Genomic DNA, 25,468 nt, shown 5'->3' on the forward strand with positions numbered 1-25,468 from the left:
CGTGTCCCTTGCTGCATCGGCAGGCGGACTCTCAACCACTGTGCCACCAGGGAAACCTCATGACGTACAGTTTTAATATCTTACAATTTGTCAATCATACCTCGATAAAACTTGAGTGGATGAATGAGTGAATAATAATGAGATAGATGCCATGCAGAGGCCTAAAATAAAATGAATCATAGAGCGACTAATGACAGTTTTAGGTGGTGGTCACCAATGACCTCACTGAGGACGTGGCCTTTAAGCTGAGGTCTGAAGGGCAAGAAGGAACCAGCCCTGTGACGACTGCTGGAAGAACATTGCAGGCAGAGGGAACACAGCAAGAAGGTGGCCATGAGCTTGAAAAGTCTGAGGGACAAAAAGAAAGCTAGTGCCGCTAGAGTATATGATCCAGGGGAAGAGTGGTCTCAGATGAGGCTGTAGGGAGAGGCAGGGCCTGGGTCAGTTTGGGAATTGAAAGTCAGGCAAAGGAGTTAGTTTCTGTGTTATTCCAAGTGTGATAAGAATGGGAAAAGCGATTGGAGGAGTTTCGAAAAGGAGTGTAACATGGTCTGATGTATTTAGTTGAAAATTGTTTTGGCTGCTCTGTGAGAATAAAGTGTAGGCAGGGCAAAAATGGTAGGAATGAGTTGCCCTACCAGGGTGGGAGTAGTAGAGATGGAGGGGAGTGCATTGATCTGGAATATATTTTGATGATGGAACTGGCAGGACTTGATGATTTAGGTGTGGTGGTGAAGGATAGGGAGAAATCAAGGCTACTTTATAGATTTGGGGGTTGAACAACTAAATGTTATGTACTGAGATTGGGGGAGTTTCAAGGAGTAGCAGGGTGACGGGTAGGTAGTCTGAAGTTCTCTTTCTACCATCTTAGGTTTTCGGTAACTATTAAGCTTTCCAGCGAAGAGGTGAAATAAATAAATATTTGACATAGGTATCTAGGTTTGGAAAGAGTAAAAGACTGAAATAACGTTTAGGATGAAGCGGGGACTCAATGTAGGTAACACCATGAGGCTGGGTGAAGTTGCCAGAAAGAGTGTATGGGTAGAACAGAGAAGGGGGCCTGGCGCCAGCTTTTCAGCATATTGATAGTTGGAACTGAACACAAGAGGAAGAGCTGATAACGTTATCTGTGAAGGACGGACAGGCCAGTGAGGGAGAAGGAATAGCAGGAAAGTGAGGTATCATGGAAACCAAGAAAAGGAAGTGCTTGCAAATGGCGAGAGTGATCAGCTGTGTGGAGTGCTGAGATGGAGAGTAAGATGAAAACAGAGGCAACACGTGGTCTCAGTGGAATGGGAGGATTAGAAGGGTTAGGCTGAAGAAAGAATACAAGGACAGGAAATGGAAGGATGGAAGTCCTTGAAGGTGAGAGCAGACGTTTCCAGAGCCCAAGAGAAGGCTTGATTCTGGATAAGGGCCAGGAGGGAGGGTGAAAGGCACAGATACTGATGCCAGAAGGATGGTGGACTTGGTGAAAGGGAGATAGCATTGCTGTCCAATTGCTTGTATGCTCAAATAAAGTCTGAGGTAAGGTCATTAATTAAGAGTGAATAGGAACAGGTGTCAAAAAAGCTTAAACATATTTTTGATCAGTGAAATAATTTTATACTATACCTAAAACTGTCCCATAAAAAATTACGAATCTCTCTCTTAAATAAAACTTTATAAGTGAAAAAAAAAAAAGAGTGAATAGGAAAGAGGGAAGGGTATAAGGTCTTTAATGAGTGAGAAGAACAATCATAGCAGATATTTCTACTGAGGTTACTACGTGCCAGACATCTATTAACTCATTTAATTCTCATAACGATCCTCTATGGGGATTCCATATGAACCCCATTTTACAGATGACGACACTGAGGCATGCTGCGACTAAATCCATATAACTAACAAGTGATAAAACAATTGTTGGCACTGGCTCTATGGATTAAGTGTGACATAGCAGTTTGGGGGATTGCAAGAGTAGAGATGCTATGGGAGTGCTGTAAGTTTGCCCATCATGGTGAGTGCCATTGGAAATTCACGCTCGTGAATTTAAGGTGGGACAGCACAGTGTGTACTTTTTCTTCAGAGTTCATCAGTTAGGGAGCAGGCACAGAGCAGGTAGACAATTTGGTTTAACCAGCCTCGGGCTCTGCTGGCAAGCTCCCTGGAGAGGGAAGAGGGCAAAGGAGTTCCCGATGCTGGGGAGGGAATGAGTGTGATGATGACGACGCTTGGCCATAGATAGGACCGAGAAGATGCATGGGGGTAATGAAGAGTGGGAGAAGTGGCCGGGTCAGTGGATTGCAGAAAACTCTAGGTCAAAGTTTTGCTGCAGGGGTCGTAGAAGAAGAGAAGTTGAGCTGGGAGGACGGGAAGAGGTGCTCGGACGCTGGAAATGAAATCCGGAGAAGATGAACTTATCAGTGATGACAAAGTCAAAGGCATCAACCCAGTTCTCCCTCTGCTTCCATTCTTACGTCTTACGGTCCTCATGACAGAGGCTGTGCTCCTTTAAATAAGCAACACATTCGCTCGTCTCCATACTTTTGAGTGCGTCCTTTCCTGGCTCAGGATAATTTTTCTTCTGTCTTCTCTCATTTCAATAGCACTCATTCTTCCAGTCCTTTCTCAAAGGGATCCTCCTTTGTCCCTCCCCTTTTCCCACATGCTGATGCCTTTAGCCAGAAGTTATTTTCATTGCTCTCTTGTGGCACAATTTATACCATTAATATAGTATTTATTACATATTGCCTTTTAGTGAGACATTTCTTCTTGGATCTCAGCTACTCCACTAGGCTTAAGGGCAAGGGCCATCATTCCACAACCTGGTATTCTGGTTCAGGCTTGGCTTAGTGCTTTCCTGCCAGTAGGAGCAGTACAAATAAAGAATCCAATCTCCTAAGCACAGGGGCTGGGTAGTAGATGCTCAGTAAACGTCTGTCGAATTGAATTAATGACTCAACACAACGGGAGCATTGGTTTCTATTTCTCACGTGGATTTGTACTGATAGACAACTGTGAACCAGCGTTCCTGCATATCTATTCTCTCTCCTTTATGAGGTTAAACAGTTCGAGCCCAGTCCAGTTCTTCATGAGAGGCCATAATATCAACACTAATTTAAAAACCATATAATTCGTACTCTATGTCAAGCACCATTCTGATACTTTCTTTCCATGTTTAACACATTTCATCCTCATAATAACATCAGGAAGTGTGTGTTATTATTCTCATTTCATAGAAGAGAAAACCATGATTTAGAGAAGTTAAACAATTGTCCAGGGCCACTCAGCGTGCTGGCAGCAGAGCTAATCGGCAACAATATTTAATGAAGCTCACACTTTTGACCAGTGTTTTCTAACTTTCGGACAATGGTCCAGAAAAAGAAATATTACACTACCGCCTAGGACAGATACACACAACTCTGAAATGAAAGTTTCGCAGATGAATACGTCTCTTTGCTACAAGCAACGTTCTTCGGTATTTTTGGTTACATTTTATTGTATTTTATTGCGTTACAAATGTTAGAACTCCCTACATTGATTTCCCAACTTCCTAATAAGTTGAGACTCACAGGCCGAAAAACACCACTCTAACCAATGTGCTTTACGGCCTCCCTTGGCTGGAATACGTGAATGACTCTTAGTCCTTCCCTGCTTCTCCCAAGTCACTGGTCCAAGCTTTATATCTCTAAAAAAGAAGTGTCCTAATTGGTATGCGTGGGAAATAAGACGCACCGAAGCTGCTGTTTAATTACACAGGGTCGAGCTTAAGTTAAATGACATATTCCCTTCTGAGTTACAAGTAACCCAGCTACAGGATTGCTGGAGAATTAGGTAAGACAATTCTAATTGAAAAAGAAATATAATTACGTTCGGAGAGGTCATCTGCTCTGAGCCAAACTGCTCACCCGTCCTGGGGTCTTTTCTCTTCTGTATCACACTGACTAAGCAACCTTCGGTAGATAGATCCCTGAATTCAGTTTTTCTCTTCATTCCTTCATTTAGTTACTAACTTACCAACTCTTTTATTTGGAAAAGAGTCGTTAAAAGTGGGGCTTCCCTGGTGGCGCAGTGGTTGAGAGTCCGCATGCCGATGCAGGGGATACGGGTTCGTGCCCCGGTCCGGGAAGATCCCACGTGCCGCGGAGCGGCTGGGCCCGTGAGCCATGGCCGCTGACCTGCGCGTCCGGAGCCTGTGCTCCGCAACGGGAGAGGCCACAGCAGTGAGAGGCCTGCGTACCGCAAAAAAAAACCCCAAAAAACAAGAAAAACAAAGAGTGTTCGGCCATAGAATGGCACAGATGGTGTAATGTTTCAGGAAAGCAGCGATGATGTGTGGAGTAGGGGTGAAACAGGGTGACCAGCACAGGAAGTGGGGTGAAGGCAGGGGTAGGTTGGAGAGCCATTTAGCAGAAGAGTGGACAGAGTGAGTGACAGTGTGGAGGGAGTGGACAGTGGCTCCCGGATTCTGCTTTGGGTAGCCCAGGCAATAATAGTGCCATTTGCCAAGATAGGGGGTACAGGAGAGGGAACAGGCATGGAGGACAAATGAATAAGTTCTATTTTAGAGAGGATGAACTTGAAGCCACCAAGAGCCCCCCAGGTATGCATGTGACAGGCAGGCAGAAATGTTATTCTGGAGCTTGGACATAGGTCTGCTTACAGGTACAGATTTGGAAACTATAGGTTCTGGTTCCAGCTGAAGCATTAGATGTAAATGAGTGTGTGTGTGTGTGTGTGTACACACACATGCAGTAAAATTAAGAGGGCTAAAGGCAATATTTAAGAGGTGGGCTGGAGAGGAGGAAAATTAATTTAAAAAAAAAAGTCCTGAAAGTATCAGCCAGAAAGATGGGAAGAAAATTGCCAGGGATTATCATTATGGACACCACAAAGGGAAAGACCTTCAATAAGAAATTTTCAACAGTGTCAAATAACGTAGAGGAGCCCAGAAAGCGGTCACTGGTTTGCTCAGAGCAAGTTCAAGGGTGAGGCCAAGGGTAGGGGGCTAGGGAGGGAGGGAGTCAGGGGCAGCCCAGCATCGCAGTGGTGGGAGAGGCAGCAGTGGACAGCACACCAGCGCCATTAAGGAGGAGACTCTGGTAACAGATTTGTTTACTCAACTGCTATTGATCAAATGTCCACTCTGTTTGGGGCATTTATCTAAGACCTATGGGTGTTTCAGTGAACAACAGAATAAAAATGAAAATCCCTTCTCTTCCAAAACTTACATCCTCAGATAACCTGAGTTTGACTCCTGACTCTGACACTTCTTCCTTGTGTGGCCTTGATAAGTTATTTTAACTGAGATTAGTCTTAGTTTACCAGTCCATGAAATGGGTATGAGAACAGAACTGTCAGGGAGAAAAAAAGATTTTCCTCTACCTTTCTAGGTTTTTCTTAGGGCAGAGTGGGGTGGGATCTATGAATGAGGTTGACATGAGACAGATTGACAAGAGAAAATCAGACAGAAGTTCAATAACGTGTATACACGGGAGACCCAGGAAAACTCAGTAACTCACCCAAATGGCTAAAACCCTCACCTTAAATACCATCTCTGGCCAAAGACAGAAGAGGATGCTGGGGGTAGTGGTCTGGGACCTCAGAGGGGAGGAAGGCGATTCACATGAAGATGGAAAAGCAAATGTTTGGTAGACCAATGTTTGCCAGGGGCTGCAGAGACAACGGGACACAGCGTGACTCTGATCTCGAGGCCCTGCCGAGTTTCCCCACCTCATCCAACCCATATTCTTTGCAGATCCCTCTGATGACAGCTTTCTCGGAGGAACAGGCCTTCTGTCTAAATTCTTTTAGGCAGTTAGGGGAAAGGTCAAAGTTTCTCCTTGAGTCTTTTGGGCCTTGATTCTTTTCAGCTTGAAATAACCCGCACACTAAAGAGGCATTTTGGGGTGGCAAATTTTATTCCCCTACAGTTCCTGTCTCACTGGGTAGTGGTGAGAAACTGAGAAAAAAAGAAATGCAAGTCACTCGGCTCCACGAATGGAGCCTCATCACCTCTCAATACGTGTGAGCCACGTTCCACAGACACTTTTCCCGGAGACTTGTCTGGAAATAAGAGATCTGATTACAGCTGAGCGTGGACCTAGCCCCAGGGGCACCCATTTCTCCACGCGGGAGAGGCCTGGCTGCTTTGTGTACCGGTAAGACTGAGTCAGGCTGAGGAGAAACGGACGTGCAGGAGATCAGAGGTGCGGCTGTGGTTGCCTCTGGGAGAGCAGCTGCCCGTCAGGGCTACCCGAGGCTCAGCGAGATGAAACAGAATGACCCTGAGTTTTTGAGCGAATGACCTTGCCTCTGAACTCCCGTGCTCCTTTGTCTTTCACTCTTATAATCTGTTTCTGGACCCAGAGCTGCCTTGCCCACCCCTGGAGTAACCCCCAGTAACCTCCGGGCTGGCACACTCCCCGGAAGCAGCCCGGTTGCTAGGGTGACCATTCACTCCAAAGTCCCAGCAGGGTGCTTTTCATATCGACTTGGAATTTCAGTGCTCCTCCACTGGGAGGTGTCTCCCTTCTCCAGATTCAGGAACGGTAGGTGTTGCAGGAGCACATGGGCTGAGAAGTCAGACAGACCTGACCTCCATCTCTGTCATGCACTAGCTGTGTAGCTGCGGCAAAGCTCCTTAACCTCTCTGAGCTTTTGTTTCCTCCATGGTGAACATGAGAATAAGAATACCTACCTCATAGCGTTACTGTGTGATTAAACCTGAGAATGGAAAGTACCTAACCCTCAGCCTGGTACTCAGTAAGTACTGAATAATTATAATTTTTTCTCATCTCCAAGAACCCCGAAGCACACAATCATTTAATAATAATGGAAATGATAAACACAAAGAACCTCAGAGTATTACATGGTTGTTTACGTAACAATTGCTCATCTATAAAATGGGATAACGAGAGCGACACCCTGCCCCCAGCACCGTGAGGATTGTGGTCACAAGGAGGTGGCGTCACATCTTTATGCATAGTTTGACTACTGCTATTATGAAGGCAAACGTGAAAATGCTCAAGGCTACTTACTTTCCATCAGGTGAGAAACCTTGCTGCTGCAGTGAGGTGGGAAACTCAGGTATGGGTCTCTGTTGAGGGCCAGATAGGGATCCTTAAACCTAGGAGACAGTGTGCGCCATAAACTTCAAGCAGGGCTGTCAGCAGTCCAACCGGCATTGCCAGGAGTGCCGACGTAGAGACCCTGCACACACTGACCCAGTGACACGGAGCTCTGGGCCACCAGACCTACCTAGACAGTGATGTTTTGGACCAGAGCCATTGGTGTGAAAGAGGTTGGAAGTAAAGATACATCCAGGCAAGTCAAAGGTCAGGAGAAACATGGGGACGGCAGGCCACCAGTGAGATCTTCCCTTATAACAAGATTTGGCCCCCGGCAGGTGTCAACATGGGAATCCAGCAGCAGCCTGTGTCCAAACAGCTGGTGTGGTCGTCCCACCTCAGTCAGACACAACCACTGCATGTTCTCTGGAGGTTATGAATGCGCTCACTGCCCTTCACTAGCTGCGGGGCTTTCTGCCATTCCCTTTAATTTCTCTGTTCCCATCTGATTTCTCGTTGCATCCAGATACTCTGCACCTGGGAACTGGTCACAGGGACGGCCTGCGGAATTCCATAGCTAGAGAAAGCTAGGCAGCTATCCAAATGCTATGTTAGCAATACAATTAACTGGTAAATGAGGACTTTTCAGAGAAAATAGGCCCTTTATTATATCACATAGCCAGGGCTGGTATGCCTTCGACTGGCTAGGATGCAAGGAAAGGGTGCTAGGGTTTGACCAGTCTAAGTCATTGGCACTGATAATATTGATAATAATACTGCTATGATAGTGAACCTCTCTTAGAAGACAGTGAAGGTAGAAGGGAAGAAGAGAGAATATTACACAAACTCTAACCTCGACGTTCTTCTCACCCAGCCATTTCCCCAAAACGCCACGCATATCCCATCCACTGAGCCTTTTCACTGGCCATTCCTTGTGCACGGAGTCGTGAAAACTAACAAAGGGAAAACTCACTAAAATGGAGTCGAGAGGCCAGAAGGGGAGCGCCCACGTGCATGCCATTGGAAATCAATACAGATCCCAAGGCATCTCTGGCAGGAAATGACTCTGCTACTGCCAGCAGGAGGAAGAAAGATTTTCTCCTCCCCTGGCAACAGCTCAGCCAATGAAAAGCCACTCTACTTCGAACTCCCAGTTTACTCCAATGGACTTTTTGTTTATAACAGCCCCTCCCAGATTCCCCTTCTCCTCTATAAAAGAGCTTCCTCTCCTTAGCTTTACCAAACTTGCCTGTGGGTCGCCATCTCCTGAATAAACCCATTTTGCTGGTAAAATAACTGGCTGTTTTATTGTTGTAGGTTAACAGAGTTCTCCTCCCTAAGACGCTTCATGGCTCACTTTCTCTCTGCTCATATGGAACCATCTCTGGGAGGTCTTCCTGGTCACTCCCCCTGGACGCTCTCCCCCTTTTCCTGTTCTACTTTTCTTCACAGCACTAATTACCATTCAGCGAACTAAATCTCTCACACGTTTATCTTTTGCCTCCCCTCATTAGATCTTAAGGTCCTCTAGAGAAAGTATTTTGGTCAAGTCTAATCGTTGCTATATCTTTAGCAACAAGCATTTACCTGGCATATAGTAGATGCTCAGATGTCTGCTGGAAGGAAGGAAAAGAGGAGATGAAAGGGAAGATAAAGATATAAAAAAAAGGCAAAACTGCATTTTTTGCCTCCAAACTTTCCATTCAATTTAACAAGCCGTGTTTCCACCTATACTTCGTGCTGAGCCCCTGCTCACACGCTGGAGTAGTGAGCGGACCTGCCAACCCAGCTGTGATTTTGAGAGCAGGTAGGAAACAAGTGGCGTTAAGTTGTGGGCATCACAGGAAAGAAAGGATACATGGTCGGGGTGACTGGCAAAGGCTTTAAGAAAGAGGAGACATTTGAGGTGGCATGTTACGGGATAGAGAAAGTAGGATGTTGTGATTTATAATAAGAAACATACTTGGTCTTCATCCCCATACCTGGCACAGAGCTTCTAAAATCCTTGGAATTTTCTAAGTGATAAGAGAGTTGAAGGTGCCTTTCCTTATTCATAACAAGCCCCTTTCGACCACACCTGAGTTTATGTTAATGAGGTGCTTTTTGCAAAGCGCCTAGATAACCGCAGGATGGGAGCCAGCTCTGTGACTAGAGGGCTGGAACTTTCAGACCAACCCCATCCTCGCCTCCCCCTCTGAGACGAGGAGCGGGGCTGGAGACTGACTGAATCAGCAATGGCCAATGAGTTTATCAGTCACGCCGACACAAAGCAGCCTCCATGGGCTTCCCTGGTGGCGCAGTGGTTGAGAGCCCGCCTGCCGATGCAGGGGACACGGGTTCGTGCCCCGGTCCGGGAGGATCCCACATGCCGCGGAGCGGCTGGGCCCGTGAGCCATGGCCGCTGAGTCTGCGCGTCCGGAGCCTGTGCTCTGCAACGGGAGAGGCCACAACAGTGAGCGGCCAGCGTACGGCAAAAAAACAACAACAAAGCAGCCTCCATAAAAACCCTAAACAACGGTGCTTGGTGAACATGTGGAGGAGCGAGGAGAGTGGCCTCTTGCCCTGTGCATCTCTTCCATCTGGCTGTTCCTGAGTTGTATCCTTTCATAATAAACTGGTGATCTGGTAAGTAAACTGTTCCTGAGTTCTGTGAGCCACCCTAGCAAATTAACTGAACCAGAGGAGGGAACCTCTGATTTATAGCTGGTCAGTTAGAAGCATAAGTGACAACCTGGACTTACAACTGGCATCTGAAGTGGAGGGAGGGGACAGACTTGTGGGACTGAGCCCTTAGCCTATGGGAGCTGATGCTGTCCCCAGGTCATAGCATCAGAACTGAGTTGAACTGTAGAGCACTCAGCTGGCTTGATGAATGGGGAACCCACACGTCCGGTCACGGATGTGTTCAGTGACAGAGTAGAGGAGAGGTGACACACAAGAGGGCTTTTTCCTAAACAGGGGGTATACATAGGAATATCTGCACGAAAGCAGGCGGTACCGGGTGTGACTGATGAACAGGAAATAACCCAGTGGGCTTCAGCTCGGACTGTGAAATGGAACGCTAGATAGGAGGCAAGAGACGGAGGCAAGGCCATGACGTCAGGGGAGCGGTCCCACTTCACTGGCAGGCGGTGGGGAGCCGCGGTGGCTTCGGCTGGGAAACGGCTTGGGGCGCACGGTTCTGGAAGGCAAGCCAGCGGGTTTGAAGCGGGGGTTGTCAGGAGGGGCTCTCAGCGGGGGCGGGAAGCCCTCAGGACACCACTGCCGTTGTCCCGGGGAGATCCGGAGGGCCAGACCCGGACGACGGCCAGCAGAGGAGGCTTTTAGGCACATTCCAGAAGCAGATTTGACAGAACATGGCAACTGACCCACGTCAGGGTGCGGACACAGAGTCGAAGATGACCGAGGCTTTCAGCCCGAATGCACAGGAGAATGGAAATGGAATACAAGGAGGGAGAACTCCCAGAAGCAGAGGGGGATGCGATCTTGTCTGTTCCCAAAGTTCCGGGCCGTTCAACCTTATTTTGAGTAGGCAGCCTTAGGACTGGGGTACTGGAGTCAGCCACAGGTCAGGTTCACCCATCCATCCCCTCCGCCATCACCAGGAGACCCTGAGATGTAGTTACATAGAGCGGGCTGCCCCGCAACGTACTGGGAACAGAACATCTACTGCAAAGTGTAAGGACCGGAGCACTGCTCGGTGAGCCCCCTCGGCACGTCCCCCTCGGCACGTCCCTGAACCAGGGACGCTTCAGTTTCTCCTTCTGTTTGAACTGGGTGATGCTGATTTGCACCAACTCAAACTGCAGCACGAACGTCTAAAGACAACGTTTCGTCGTGCACAATGAACTCCTGGCCTAACAGGGGCTGTGGTGGAAACACCGTTGGTCGGTCCACACAAAGGGCTTGTTCCGCTGAAGGCGCTATTTATTGCGCGGGCGGGGGCGGAGGGATGTCAGAATCAGGCTTGATTCCAGCTCCCGTGGCCGCTGCTTCCGCTGTCCTGATTTCTTTGTGCGCAGCTCCTGGGCCCTCAGCTGCGGCTCTGTTCTGTTCCCATGCAGATGGTTCAGCCCCGCCAGGCTCCCCCCGGGAAGGGGTTGCATTTGTGAGAGGAGAGAAAGGGCACTAAATATGTCTGAGAGACACAGGCTATTAAGCCCCAGGACACTGGAACACCCACCGCAGCGGCTACGAGCAAAACAAGGTTGTTATTTTCCTTTCTCAACCATCCAAACAGGAAGCTACCTGTGGCATCTCAATTGCAAAGGCTAAGCGTGGAGTCTGCGTTGGACCTACTGGTTTGGGGTAATTGGGAAAAGACTAGGGAGTTATTATAGGTTGAACGCCGCCTGCTGGGACCCAGGCCCCAAGTGATGCTGTAGTTGCTGTGATGAGAGCTCAGGACGCCTATTACTTTACCACGTGATGCCAGGGAATAAGCTTCTGCCCTCTGTGATGGAGATGGCAAAAGACGGAAAACATTGTATGAACTGGAGCCTGAAAACCAGGGCTCTCCTCCAACTGGCAGAGCCAATGTAGAAGGTAATGTATGTAGATCAAAGGGAGCAAGGGTCCAGCCTGCACAGGGAGAAGCCAGCGTGGGAGGCACCCGGGGTCCTTGGTGAAGCATCGTGGTGGTTGATGCGCCTCCAGGCCCATGCTGCGGCTTCCTCTGCTTTTAGGAGACAAGACGCCAAGGGCGAGCACTCCAAGGGGAGAGCTGGGTTGACCTCCTCGCGGGCAGGCAGGGTGACACTAACCTGCAAAGCATTTCTTTGAGGTCTTGGGTCCGTCTGACCCTGCCACTGTGGAGAACGCCTGTCAACTTCCTTCCCGGGGATTCTCACTCCAGGGTGATGGAGTGAAGCCGGAGGCATGTTAGAGAAAAGAACTAAGAAGGAAGAGAGAGGTCGAAATCAAAAACAGAGGCCTGACCCACGTCTGCCATTCGCCTTTGTGTGGAAAAGGAGAGGAGGATTTGGCTTTCCATGTTTTTGTTTTGTTCAGTTCTGCTCTGTTACTGGGAAGGGCACCTTAATCACAGGGAAGGGTGTTCATCTGTGTCTACATTTGGTTTCCTTCTATTCTCCCTCTGCCAAGACTTACATAATTGTGTAGCGAAGCATTCAGTCCTTTCCCCAAACTCTCTTGGGAGGGTCTCTCTCCCAAGTGAGTTGTTACCTTTGCTGTTCCCCTCCTGTCAATCATTTGTGCAAACCCTCCTTTGAATCTTGTTTCTCCAGTGTTTACCCTGGAAGATCAAAGCCACCATGGCTCAGGGGCCACGGAAGAGACAGCAGGGTGCCAGAGCAATGATGCTAGACAAAGCCCGGAGCTTCATCTTCTGATGGTTAGAGCCCGTGTATGTTCTCAGTCCCCTTGGCCATCTGTGTGCCTTGAGAGCATCTCACTGGCCAAGGATGGGTTTGGTGAGGGTGACATGAGTGGTTGCAGGCAGCCTAGAGGCCCCCTTATTCATCTTTCTTTCCCACTTAAATAAGAGTGGCAGTGGGTTGCAGACTGATGTGGGAGAGAGGGGGTCATCACCCTACAGACGCTACAGGATGGGGTGGAGATAGCTTAGAGCCTGACATACCAGGAGGATATAGCAAGGCAGTGCCTGTGCAAGAATCTGGCACATTTTTTTGCCCATAGGACAACGTCTGTACTTGTTGACTTAGCAGGATGGTGGGGGAGTGACACTGGGCAACCAGGGGCTCTAGGACAGGCTCAGCTCCAGGGGCAATCAGGTTGTAGATATGCAGAAACCTGGCTAAAATGCAGCCCTCACACTGGTATTTCCTCCGCGGCCTCTGTGCCGTTAGATGCCAGCACCACGATGCCATGCTGGCAAGTAAGAGCCAACGCAAGTTCTGTGGGTTCATATGGTTCTGTTCGTGCTGGTAAATGTTTAGAAAGGACCTGCCAAGTTGTTTTCTTCACGTGAAGGTTTTGCAACAGTGACTTAATCGGAGTCATAAGGAGGGGTGTGCATCTGTCTCTATATTTCGTTCCATTTTACTTTCACTTCTGCCTCATCATCCTTCATCACCTTATGTTACATTAAAAAAAAAATTCCTGCAATTATCCATGTCAATCATCATGAAAGTAGCCTGGTGCCATGGAGAGAACACTGGGCTTAGAAAACCTGGGACCCACTTTTTACTCACTGCATGACCTTGGAAAAGTCCCTTTCCCCCCAGTTTTCTCATTCTATAGCATAATACTCTCTGCCTGTTTACCCCTCAGGGATGTTGTGAGACTCAGAAAGACACCTGGATGGAAGCAATTTGTCTTCCTAAGTCGTTTGCCTCTTTCCGTCTCTCCCCCACTCCACCCCTACCTCTGGTTCTAGAGTTCATTATACTCTTATTTATGACCGTGTCTATTTTTCACTTCAATTCAGGTATGGCTTTCATCGTCTGTTGTGGAGGCATTCTGCAGAATGAGTCTATGTGGAAGAGAACCCCTTCTCTGAAGAGGAATTAAGGCATCCGTTCCAGACACAAAGGCTCTTGCATTGGAGCTGGTACCCCAGGCACAGAGAGCACTTCCTGGGACCAGTGACTGAATCTACCTCCTAAGTATGTGCTGGGCCAGATGCAGTGGGTACAAGTGTTGTCCTGCCTGGAAGTCAATCCCAAGGTTCATTGGGGCCATGAATGATTTTCCAAGGCTCTGCCCAATTAAGTACTAGCATGGGCGTTCCTTGAGAGCAGAACTTTTTTTCTGTTTTACAAGCTGCTGCATCTTTAACTTCCAGAACAATGTCTGGTGTATAGTAGACACTCAATAAATGGAGGAATGAATAAAAATAAGTAGAAGCAGTGGAAACCCTGCTCTTCCCCTAGAATCTTCACACAAGCCTTGCCTGGGAGTCCCCACCCAAGTTTTGTGATCATTGTTGATTTGGAGCACACCAGCTTTATGAAAATTTTCCAATAAGTTTACCCTAATAAAAAGAGACACAGAGAAAATGATTAAGACTTCCTTATCTCTCCCCTACTGCCACCACAATCACCAGAATCAATATAAAACATAAAAGCATAAGCATTTACTTATATAAATTAAGTCACATAGAAAACTAATTATAGATTATATATTAGGTAACTCATCTTATGTAAATATCCTCTGTATGAAGTTGTCAGGAAATCATGTCTCCTAATTATATGTAGCTTGCAAATTAATTCACTTGAATTCTCCTACCACTGTGATAAAGCAGTGGAAGCAAAGCAAAAATCCAGTGTTAACTGTCACAAAGAAGTCCGCAGCTCACGGAGTCTTTTGTTAACCAAAATCATCAATTGAGATAGATCCCCATATTCCTACAACACCCATGAGATCTGTTTCCAGAAATACAACATCTGTCATTTGTATAAAAGAGACATGCTTATCCAGGCTTCAGAGGGGAGCCTGTGCAAAGCTTTTCCTCCATCCCCACTTTGTGATCTGACAGCAGGGTTGGTTATAAAGAGAGCGATGGACGCTGCACACAAGTTTTTGACGTAACCCAGCGTAGCCGTCAGGGTTCAGGAAAGAAAGAGAAACCACAGCAGTCATCTAAACGGGGAAAATTTAGCTTGAAGAATTGTTTCCTGGGTAATCGTTTACTGGAAGTGTGAAAGAGAACCCTGCAGAGAAGGGCTTCCATCCCTGGGACTGAGGGGAGGGTGAAGAGACAAGAGACTTTCCTCTTAAAGGAGAACCTGCGAGGCTGAGACTTAACCACTGTGGCAAGAGGGAGCAACGCCCTGGCTGAGGAAACAATGAGGAAACTGGCTGGAGGCTGTTCTGGAACCCTGGGAACTGCCCACCCCACAGGTGTGGTGTAGCCTTGGGGGCCAGATGTGCAAGGAAGTGCTGGCTTGCTGACTGAACAAAAGAACTCTTCTTCCTTCACCAACCCTCCAGCGCCCCTCCAGCGCCCTCTACTGGCAAAGCCTAACATGGCATGGCTGGCAAAGGAGAAACGAACCTCGCAGAGACCAGCTCTAGAATCACAAAGCAGCAAAGAAGGGTGTGCGTGGAACTTGGAGGCCAAACTTAATAACTGACACATCCCCGAGGGCATATGGGGTAAAAAGTATTTCTGGGTTTTATATATTGAACCAAAGGGGCCATGAACCCTCTTTGCATTCACTGGGCTGAAGAAACTTTCTCCAGCCTCTCCCCCATCTGGTGACCCTGATTTATGTGCTGGCATTAAATGAAACCACTTGTTCCCAACCCTGGCTCCAGGTTAGCACCATCCCATGAACTTTTACAAAATACTGAGTATTTGGCATCTGTATTTTCAAAATCTGATGGGGTAACTCTAATATGCGGCCAGAGTAGAAAACCTCTGGCAGGAAGAAAATGGCAAAAAGTAAGGCTGCCACAAAAATAATGTGTTTTAGGGGCACTGCAAACCTTCAAAGGCTCTGTAGTGGAAAGGTTCTGGGGTTGGATGGATCTGTTCCACCTGTGAAATTCCAGGCATATTAGGTAACCTCACTGAGCTTCTGTTTCCTTCTCTGTAAAATGAGAGATGGAAAGAAAAATAGGATTTGTCCCAACATTATTAGGAAGAGCAAATGAGATGATACACGTGAAATATTTAGCACAGTGCTGGTAAGTAGTAAGTATTCAATAGATGGTATTTATAATGACAGAAGTAGTGGCTATTTTCACTTGCAAAGACCACTTCCGCATGACTTTCTCAGAATGGCTCCAAAGGGACAAGATTTGCCAAGATTGGTGCCTAAGTGAGTAAAAGTAACTAATTGTTGAGTATCAGAAAGAGGCGAGCGAGTACCAAGCCATTACGAGACAGGTTAACGTGACCGTCCGTTTATCTGGAGTGCGCTTCTGTTCCCAGAATGGCTGCGGTGTAATGTGTACTCATTTTAATAGATCGGTAAGACTTTTTGACTTAACGGTGAGAGTGGGGAGTCTGGGATCAGCTTTGCTGGTTTTGAACCGCTCATCTTTCACTCGGTCGTGTGGATGTACATTTCTAAGCTCAGGGTGGAGTGGCTTCTGCGCAGGGTGCCATGTCAGCAAACCAGAACTTAGATAACGTTAGTGTCCCTGTAAACGCTCTGCTTGATAGCATAGCCAGCCAGCCAATGTCCAGACACCAAGGCAACTCTGGGCTCTATACTTACTTCCTATTCTTTATCCCATAAAAATCTCCCTGCCTTCCGCCCCACTTTACAGTTCTCTGGACCCCTGGTCATAGAGACTGCCCATTCCGTGAAGTGTTAAGAAAGTTTGTTCGTATCATCTAAATTGTCTTCTTTACCCACAACAGCTGTGTGGCTTTGGGCAAGTTGATGAATCTCTCTGAACCTCAATAACAATGTTTGTGAAATGGGAGTTATTAAGAGGATTATATAAGATGATGAATAAAGGGCCTGGAATATAATAGGAGCACATTAAATGACAGTTTCTTTTAGGTATAACTAAAAGGAAAAAAATATCCTCTCCTCTGATGTCTGGGAGGTTTCTTGGATAGGATAAAACTCACACTGCCATGTGCACTGGGAATAAAGAAGGATCTATCCAAATATTAACTTTAATCTCAAAAAGAAGCAAAAGAGAGAGGAAAAAAAAAACTTGACATTTAAAGCTTTTGTGGATATGTGTACTTAAATGTTGTAGACGGTCGTGTAGTGGGTCATTTTATTAGTCATTGGTGGGACCTCGGTACCCAGACTGAGGATGTGAGGAAAAACAAAACACTGTCACCGCTTTGCCCCGAAAGAAGAAATGCTATTTTCATGGCGTAATTACAACTTTTTTGAGTACCTTGCAGCAGTTAGGAGATTAGACTTGTATATGTGTGTGTGTTGAGGGCAGGTGGCAGGGAAGGAGAGTGTTGCAGACTTAATTACCTGCTAAGATGAGACAGGTAGTGGAAACTGATAGGGGCTGCACAAAACTCAAGAGCAGATACTATCTAGAGGTGTTCAATCATTAGAGGATCATAGGTCATTGCAAATTTCGGAATAAACCCAGGAATAATAGTATATCCATAAACCAACCTCTTGTAATAGGTTTAACTTTTTGACTTTCCTCCCGTGATCATGGGCATAGTCATATTTAATATGCATCCCGAATTTAAAATGTATGTGTGGAATTTCCTGATTGTGGTGGTAGGCAAAATCAAAGAACTGGATTGTAACAGTAAATTGAGCCTTCCCTATGTTTATTCTGCAGCTCCAGTAGAGGAGAAAAGAGGTCTAGGAGTTCCAGAGGGTGACCATCCATGACATGTGACATGAGTGGTGGTCCATAGTGAGGTTGAGAATGGGAACAGGCAACAGCTGCATCAGAGTTGAATTAGAAGCAAACATGAGACCTCCTTTGCCCCCAATACACTGCTGCATATTAAAATCACCTGGAGAGCTTCTACGATGCCCTGTGCCCAAGCTGCACCCCAGAATAATTGAACAAGAATCCTTGGGAGATGAGACCAAGGCATCGGTGTTTTAAAAGCACCTCAGATGACGCCACTATGCAACCAGAATAGAGAACCACTGCTCCAGGTAACCTGTGTTGGAGGAGGGCAGAAAGGTGGCTATCTGGGCTTAGAGGGAAGAAAACTGAAGTCCGCTGAAGTTCAGTGATTTGTCGAAGACCACAAATGACAGCTTTGGCATAATTTTTTAACAGGTTTCCAGACTCTGTATCGGAACGATCTTTCTGGCGGTCTTTCCCACTCTTTGATCATTCTAGAATTCTACATGGAGTTGCTTCCTGAGAATAATTTATTTCAAAAGGATTATTTCGGGTTTGTGAAAGGACAAGGGAATAGAAATATTCAAGCCAAATGATCAGGGCAGGTGTTTGAGTGAAAAATGCCGAGAAAAGATGTCAGTCTGGGAAGCCCATCTTTCCGGGACAGTTGGCTGGTGGGGACATGACTGGGTGCCCTTCAGCCCATCATTAGAGTGCTGTTGTTGGTACTCTCTTACAGTGGAATGCAGGGTGGCACAGAGATGTGAAGAACAACACAGGTGCTCTGAGATAATTAATTCAGGAGGTCCCAGGTGGTGGGTGAGGCAGGTGGTATGAAGAACAGACATCTGCCACAGTCCCGAGAATTCCTACAGGGTGACCTTGTCAGTTGAGTCTTTGGGGGGTTTTTTTGGTTTTGTTTTGTTTTTTGCTGTACGCGGGCCTCTCACTGCTGTGGCCTCTCCCGTTGAGGAGCACAGGCTCTGGACGCGCAGGCTCAGCGGCCATGGCTCACGGGCCCAGCCGCTCCGCAGCTTGTGGGATCTTCCCGGACCGGGGCACAGACCCATGTCCCCTGCATCGGCAGGCGGACTCTCAACCACTGCGCCACCAGGGAAGCCCGAGTCTTTGGTTTTTTAAGGTGCTCTGGTCATGGTCAAAGCTTTAAGTATGTCCTTACCTGGGGCTCCCACCAGAATTCTGATACCTATTCTTAAGCTTTCACTATTTAAAACCACTTTAAAATGGGGTGGAAATCTCATCTCCCCCACCTTTTTTTTTAAAATGAATATCATATTTTCAAATCAAACCTACTATATAACTTTCAGATTCTTTTTAAAGCAAGTTTATGGCCCAAGAACAATTTGGGCTTCAGTGAAATACCTCCAGAAGTGAAGAGAATAACTGTATCTGGGAAGAACTCTGGCTTTATGTTAGAGCTCATCTACTTTCAGGAGTGATCAGGGAGATAGGAGACCTTTTTGTTTCAGTACAGAGGAAAATACAGGAGAAACCCTCACAGAGAATCCCTCTGAGACGAAGAAACAATACATCACCCTGGAAGATGCTCAGAACCAAGGATCAGAAGTGCTGGCTTCTAGCCAGGACTTTGCCACCTATGTTAGCTCTCTGAGACTCCTGAGTCATAAGGTGGGTTTCTACTAACTATTCTTTCTATAGTATAATACTTTCTAGCGCTAGGATTCTAGGAGAAGCACATGGCTCTTAATAAAGTGATGTTGGAATGTGCTTTATGATTTCCATCTGAAAAGCTAAATATATCTATGCTATTTTCTTTTATTATCAGAAATATCCTTTCACTTGAATAATTTAGAAATTATAGTAAGAGAAATCATCCTGTGTGTGTGTGTGTGTGTGTGTGTGTGTGTGTATACATATACATATATAAAATCAATGACAGAACTGGGGCTAGAGGAGAAAAAAGAAGACCTTTCAGGCAAATGTAATAGCTCAAAAGAACAGGTTGAGGCTTCCCTGCTGGCACAGTGGTTGAGAGTCCGCCTGCCGATGCAGGGGACACGGGTTCATGCCCCGGTCCGGGAAGATCCCACATGCCGCGGAGCGGCTGGGCCCGTGAGCCATGGCCGCTGAGCCTGCGTGTCCGGAGCCTGTGCTCCACAACGGGAGAGGCCACAACAGTGAGTGGCCCGCTTACCACAGAAAAAAAAAAAAAGCACAGGTTGAAGTGTCAGACCAAGTACAGTTTCTTGTCTTGGCTGTGAGAGGAGCTTGGTCACCTTGTGACTAGGTCCACATTACTGTTGACCACCTGGAGGTATGTGAGTAGCTAATTCTTTTCAATGCACCACACATTGGTTAAAATGAGGTTTAGTCTGCTTTCCTGATGACTCTACACAATGGAAGAAAAATGCATTAAAGAGTAAGAAAGACAGTTACCAATTTAAAGAAAACAGAGGATAGAGGAATATGTCAATTGTGACCATGGGGATGCCACCAGCGAAATCTAACTGTGGGAACATTTACAGGATAAAAGACTCCACGTCTTTAACAAATACATTTCAAAAAATAAGTTGAGAGGTGAAACTATAGGTTCAAAAGAAATTTGAGAAGTAGCAACCAATTGTGGGGACTTTATTTGGCTTGTGATGAAAAAAAGAAACACCCAACTGTAAAACAGTGTTATATTTGAGGCGAGAAATTTGAACAGTAACTAGATATCTGTTATCAAGGAATACTGGGAAATCTGGATGTCATGATGGTATTGTGGTTACTCTAAAATAGAGTCCTTAATTATTAGAGATACGTTAGTGAGATATTTACAGATTAAATTATACCATTATGGACTTTGCTTCAAAATAATATAGAAGAGGGAAATGGACAGGGATATGACTGAAACCAGACTGGCATAAGCTGATAATTATTGAAGCTGGATGATGGATACACGGAGGTTCATTATACCATTCTGTTTTCTTTTGAATATGTTTAAAATTGTCCATGCTGAAAAGAAAAGTAGATGACAGGTATCACGTAGGAAGAAAGAATCTTATGGAAACTAAAAAGTTGCTTTAAGATCATAATTATTTAGTCTCCTCTCAACCCCTTACCAACATCATTTTCAGTATTACCAACATTTTCAGCATCACCTAGCAGAAACAGTCTCCTAACTTAACTGGATTCACCAGTCCAGACTACCACTGACGGTTAGAAACCGATTGGGAAAGGAGTTTTTTCCAAACAGCACCTTGTTATAACAAGCTTTTCCAAGTCATAGTAAACAGTAAAGAAAGCACAAAGACCAAAAAACAAAACAAAACACACACACACACACACACAAAACCACTCTGATTCTGGATTTTTTTACCCTGATAATTTATGGTAGGTTTCTTTATTTTTTGAATATAAAGTGACAGAAATAATTTGCCATTAGAAAAGAGAAAGAATCTTTGACTATTTACAGCTTTTATACATCACAAAGTTTTTCTTGTTTTTATGTTGTGTCTTTTTTTTTTAATTCATTTTAATTTTTGTTCCTGCATCATTTGAACAAGTCCAAACTGGAAATCTATACAGCTCACAAAAAAGCCCTCCACCCAAAAGACCCCCCCCCAACCCCCATGAGAAACAAGATAAATCAAAAGAATGAAATCAACTTATTTCTTTTTTTTCAAGGTAAGTCATTTGCTTATATATATACTTGTAATTATTTTGTTTTCAAGTTCAAACACCAAAATCCAAGAGAGAAAGGAAAAAAATAAAAAGACCCAGTCATCCGCCCTCTCCCCCCACTCCAGAATCTCAGTTGATCCCTACACGTCCAAAATAAGAAATATATATTTACAGAAAACAAAAACAAAACAAACAAACAAAAAAAGAACTTGGAGGTGGATGGACTGGGGATCTGAGAGTCAAGAGGAAGAAGAGCCGGCCCCAGGGACGGGAATGGGATCTGGGCCTCACAGAGTCAAGGCGAGCCTGAGTCCTCTGTGTTTTCCCTGGGGAGGGTACCACACTGGGAAAGCTAGAAACGTGTCCTCTGTGCCATGGTGCCTCGGGAGGGGTGCGGCTCTGAGTTTGCAACCCAGTCCTGCGGTGGATTCGTATTTTGTGGTTTCCACCATCATCCCCTCACGCTCACACACATATGCGTGCACGCACACACTCACAGGCACACACACGCATGCGCCAGTCATGGTGGCACAGTGCAGTGATGACAGTGCTGGAGCTTTGGCTTCTGCCAAGTGGACGAAAGAGATTGGCCCTTCGGGACGAGAGCGCATTGCCCTATCTTGTCCCTTTTCTGATCTCCACTGTAACATGCCGTCTAGGGCCTTCAAATGTTTCCAGCTACACTGAAATATTAATGCTGGGATGGTCATTGGGTAACAAAGCTCCTACGGAGATTTGCCCCCGCCCCCCTCCTGCAAATTCCCTTAACAAACAGGTACACCCACTTAACCAGGTGTGGGATGCAACCTGAACTAGGGAAAAACCTGAGGCTGAGGCAATGGAAGCCATGTCATTTCCTGCTCACCTTTGAAAGGTTTCGTTCCCAGGCATCCGAAAGCAAACAGAGGGCATGACAAACCCACCCCTGGCTTGCCTCCCTTGCTTCCTTCTCCCTTCCTAAGTGGGGTCCCTTAGTCTTCGGCGCAGAAAGCCCAGTATATCCCCTTGGGTTGGTCACGATGTCCCTCCAATACAAGAACTCAGGACGTGGCATTAAGACAAGCCAGGGTGAACACAAGAGAATCTTCTGGGGAAAATGCCAGGCAGGATGTGACTAAGCTCGGGGGTCCCTTTACTGGGGGACAGAGAAACTGAACCAGTGGTAGCCGTGGTGTGACGAAATGCATGTCTTGTTCAAGACTCTGCAGCAGCTTGGAGAACTAGTGCACCAGAAATGGTTGAACAGCTTCTATCTCTTTTCAAATTAAGAGAGTTTTTTGTTTTTTTGTTTTTTTTTAAGGGCACAGGATATAAAATAGGATGAACACACCATCTGTGTCAGAAGCATGTGGACTATTCCTGGGGGCAGACTCTAGGTTGCTCTTACTAAATCTCTAAATGTCGATGCAAGTGGATTTTTCCCCCTGCCTCCCTTGGTCAAATTTCTGATTTTTTTCAGCCCTCCCTAAAAGCCCTCACTTGTCCCTTTTTCATGCGGCCCCACTCAAAGTCCTTTTCTTCCTAACCCTCTCCTGCTCTTCCAAACCTCTCACCCAGGGCTTTTAAAGACTACCAATCATTTCCTTACGTTCCTCTCTGTCGCAAGAGAAAATACTAAATGAAAACGATCAGTCAGAGAAAACTTTCACATAGCAGAAGTGGGCAGAAGCAAAGCTGCTTTCCAATCCTTTTACTTTGATTTTGTTTACAAGGTAAATGAGGAGAAAGGTGAACAAAGAGTTATGATTCCCCCAAGGAAACTGACTTCGATGGGAGCCTTGAAAATAGAAAGGACAAGATTTACTGGGAAAATGTGTTCTTTCCAGGGCAAGAGTAAAAGTGCGGCCTCAAGCCACAATCACATTTGCTGACACCTATAAAAACAGGCTGTGGCTTACCGCAGATGGCAATGGAGTTTCTAGTGAACATCAAAAAACCCCCAAACATCAGGACTGAAGAAGAGGCACCAGAGTTGCGCTCAGTGCCTTGGCCTCCGCTCCTTCAATAACCTTTTCCTCCACCTAACGGCAGTCCTACCGCACCCCAGACCCCAGACCAGTAGCTCCAACCTCTGTGTAATCGAAGCCTCAAGCATCACACTCTCTGACCCAGCTCCTACTTCCCAGATCGCTCTTTCTGGCAACTGACTCAGTAATTCAGGGACCCCAGTCTGCATCTCAATCCCCTCCCCCTACCACACTTCATCATTCCTGATTCCCTAAAAAAGCCTCACTTTTCTCCTCACCCAGCTTAGATTCCAGGGCCAACCATAATCACCACTTTGCAGTTGCCCTCGACTGTGTTTCCCGTGCTGCCCTCATTGCATTTACCTGGCTAACCCCCAGCTCTGTTTAAATCTGACTCTCCACTCCAGCCGAGCAGCTGAACGCAGCTGACAAAGATTCTTAAGTTACTTTTAAACTCACGACTGGAAGCATCTCAAGTAAGTCCTTCGTGCCACCTAGGACGCCTCTTACAGTCACTTTCCCTCCTCACTCTTCTGCTGTATGGCAATATGAGTAATTCAGGCCTTCTTTTCCTCCCAAACCTCCAGTACCCATTCCCCAACACTCACTATTGGCTGATGAACTCCCTTTGTAATTCACTACAAAATCATCAGTCAGAGAAGACATATTCCCAGCATCACATCTACCAATCCCCTTGCACCTGTGCCCCACTCTCTCCCTTCTGTTACCATAACAACCTGGTTAGGATCCTAAAGCCAGTCCCCTCCACTTGTGCCCTGGATCCCGTTCCCTCTCACTTCGTGGAAGACATCACTCCAGCAACTATCCCCTCTCCTTTAGAATCAGCAATCTCCCCTCTTTACTGGATCATTCTGGTCAGCATGAAACAGAATGTTATTTCTTCCATCTTTTAAAAAAATAACCTCCTTGGACCTCACATCCTTTACCATCTACTATTATTCTATGTTCCCTTTACTGCAAAAGAGTTGCCTTTTCATATTGTTTCCACTTCCTCTTCTCCAACTCTTTCTTGAACCCACCCTGACCATGCTATTGCCCCCCCCCCCCACCCACTTCTCTGAATCAGCTGTTTTCTAGGTCATGAAAAGGATGACCTCCCTGTTGCCATGGAGGCCACTCCTGGCCACTTCTCAGTGCTAGTTTCTCCCCATCTTCTGGGGCTTTGAACACCCCCTACCCCGGGCTCAGGCCGAGGGACTCTCTTCCGTCTGTACTCACTCCTAGATCTAGTCTCATGGCTTCAGATACCAACCAAATGTCTCTGAATTCCAAATTTATATCTTCAGGCTCTACCTCTTGCCTAAACTCCGGGTTCATACAGCCAACGGTCTAATCGGCATTTCCACTGGGATGTCTGAGGGACATCTTAGCCTTACTAGAAGGATATCTTTCCCAGTCTCCTTCACCTGTAGGGTTCCCATCTTATTAATGGTGACTCCAAACTTACAGTAGCCGAGGCCAAAAATTCTAGGATCATTCTTGATTCTTTCTTTTCTCTTACTCAATATCTAATCTGTCAGCAAACCCTTCAGAGCATTTCCGGAATCCAGCCACTTCTCACCACCTTCACTGACGCCGTGGCCCAAGCCACTACATCTCTTACCTGGACGGAGGCCACAGGCTCCTAAGTAGTCTTGCTGCTTCTTCCCTTGCCCACCCTCTCAAAGCGTATTCCCAACACAGTGGTCACAGTGCTGCTTTTGAAATGGAAATCGGTTCCTATCACTCTCTACTCAGACCCTTCTAGTGATTTCTCATCTTGCTCTTGGTAAAAAGGCCTTACCATGGCCTATAAGGCCCGTGGGCCAATGCCATCTCTGACCTCATCTGTCACACTCACCTCCTCACTCATTGGCCTCCTGGCTCTTCCTCAAGTATGTCCAACGTGTAGTTTGACCTCAGGGCCTTTGTGATTGCTTTCTCTTCGCCCGAAAAGCCCTTCACATAGACAACTCCTAGTCTCACTCCCTTGTTTCCTTTTAAGCCTTTGCTCAACTGTCACCTTTTCATAGAAACTTTTCCTGTCCACCCTATAAAAAGTAGCAGGCCCATGTCCACCGCATCACCACTACCCCCCTCAATCTGCCTCATCTTTCTCCACTGCACTTTGAAGTGTCTGACATGAAATTTATTTATTGATGTTTTTGCCGATTTCCTCTCATCAGTATGTAAGCTTCACAAGGGCATGGAAGTGGTGTTCTTCTCTTTTGTATCCCTGGCCTGGGGGTTCCATTCAATAAATATCAGTGCATGAATAAACAATCACTCCAAAACATGCTCCTACACTGCAGGCCAAATCTCCCCCAAAGAAGAGCTTCAGTCAGAAACAAAAATCTGGTTATCTATTCTAAACTTTAACAAATTTGTAAATGACAAGAGTAGAGCTTTCCTTTCTGATTTAAGAATTGCCCTTGGGTTTATTATGTTTTTTAATAATTAAGAAAAAAATTTCCTTGAGTCTCAAAGGCTCTCTTGCTGTTGCCTAACTCTTAAATCCCTTGTGGGTCCAGTAGAATTTATAGAGACTCAATAGTTGGAAGGATATTTAACATTTTT

The sequence above is a fragment of the Neophocaena asiaeorientalis genome, unplaced genomic scaffold, assembly GCF_003031525.2.
Source record: "Neophocaena asiaeorientalis asiaeorientalis breed wild unplaced genomic scaffold, Neophocaena_asiaeorientalis_V1.1 scaffold150, whole genome shotgun sequence".
NCBI classification, from domain to species: Eukaryota; Metazoa; Chordata; class Mammalia; order Artiodactyla; family Phocoenidae; genus Neophocaena; species Neophocaena asiaeorientalis.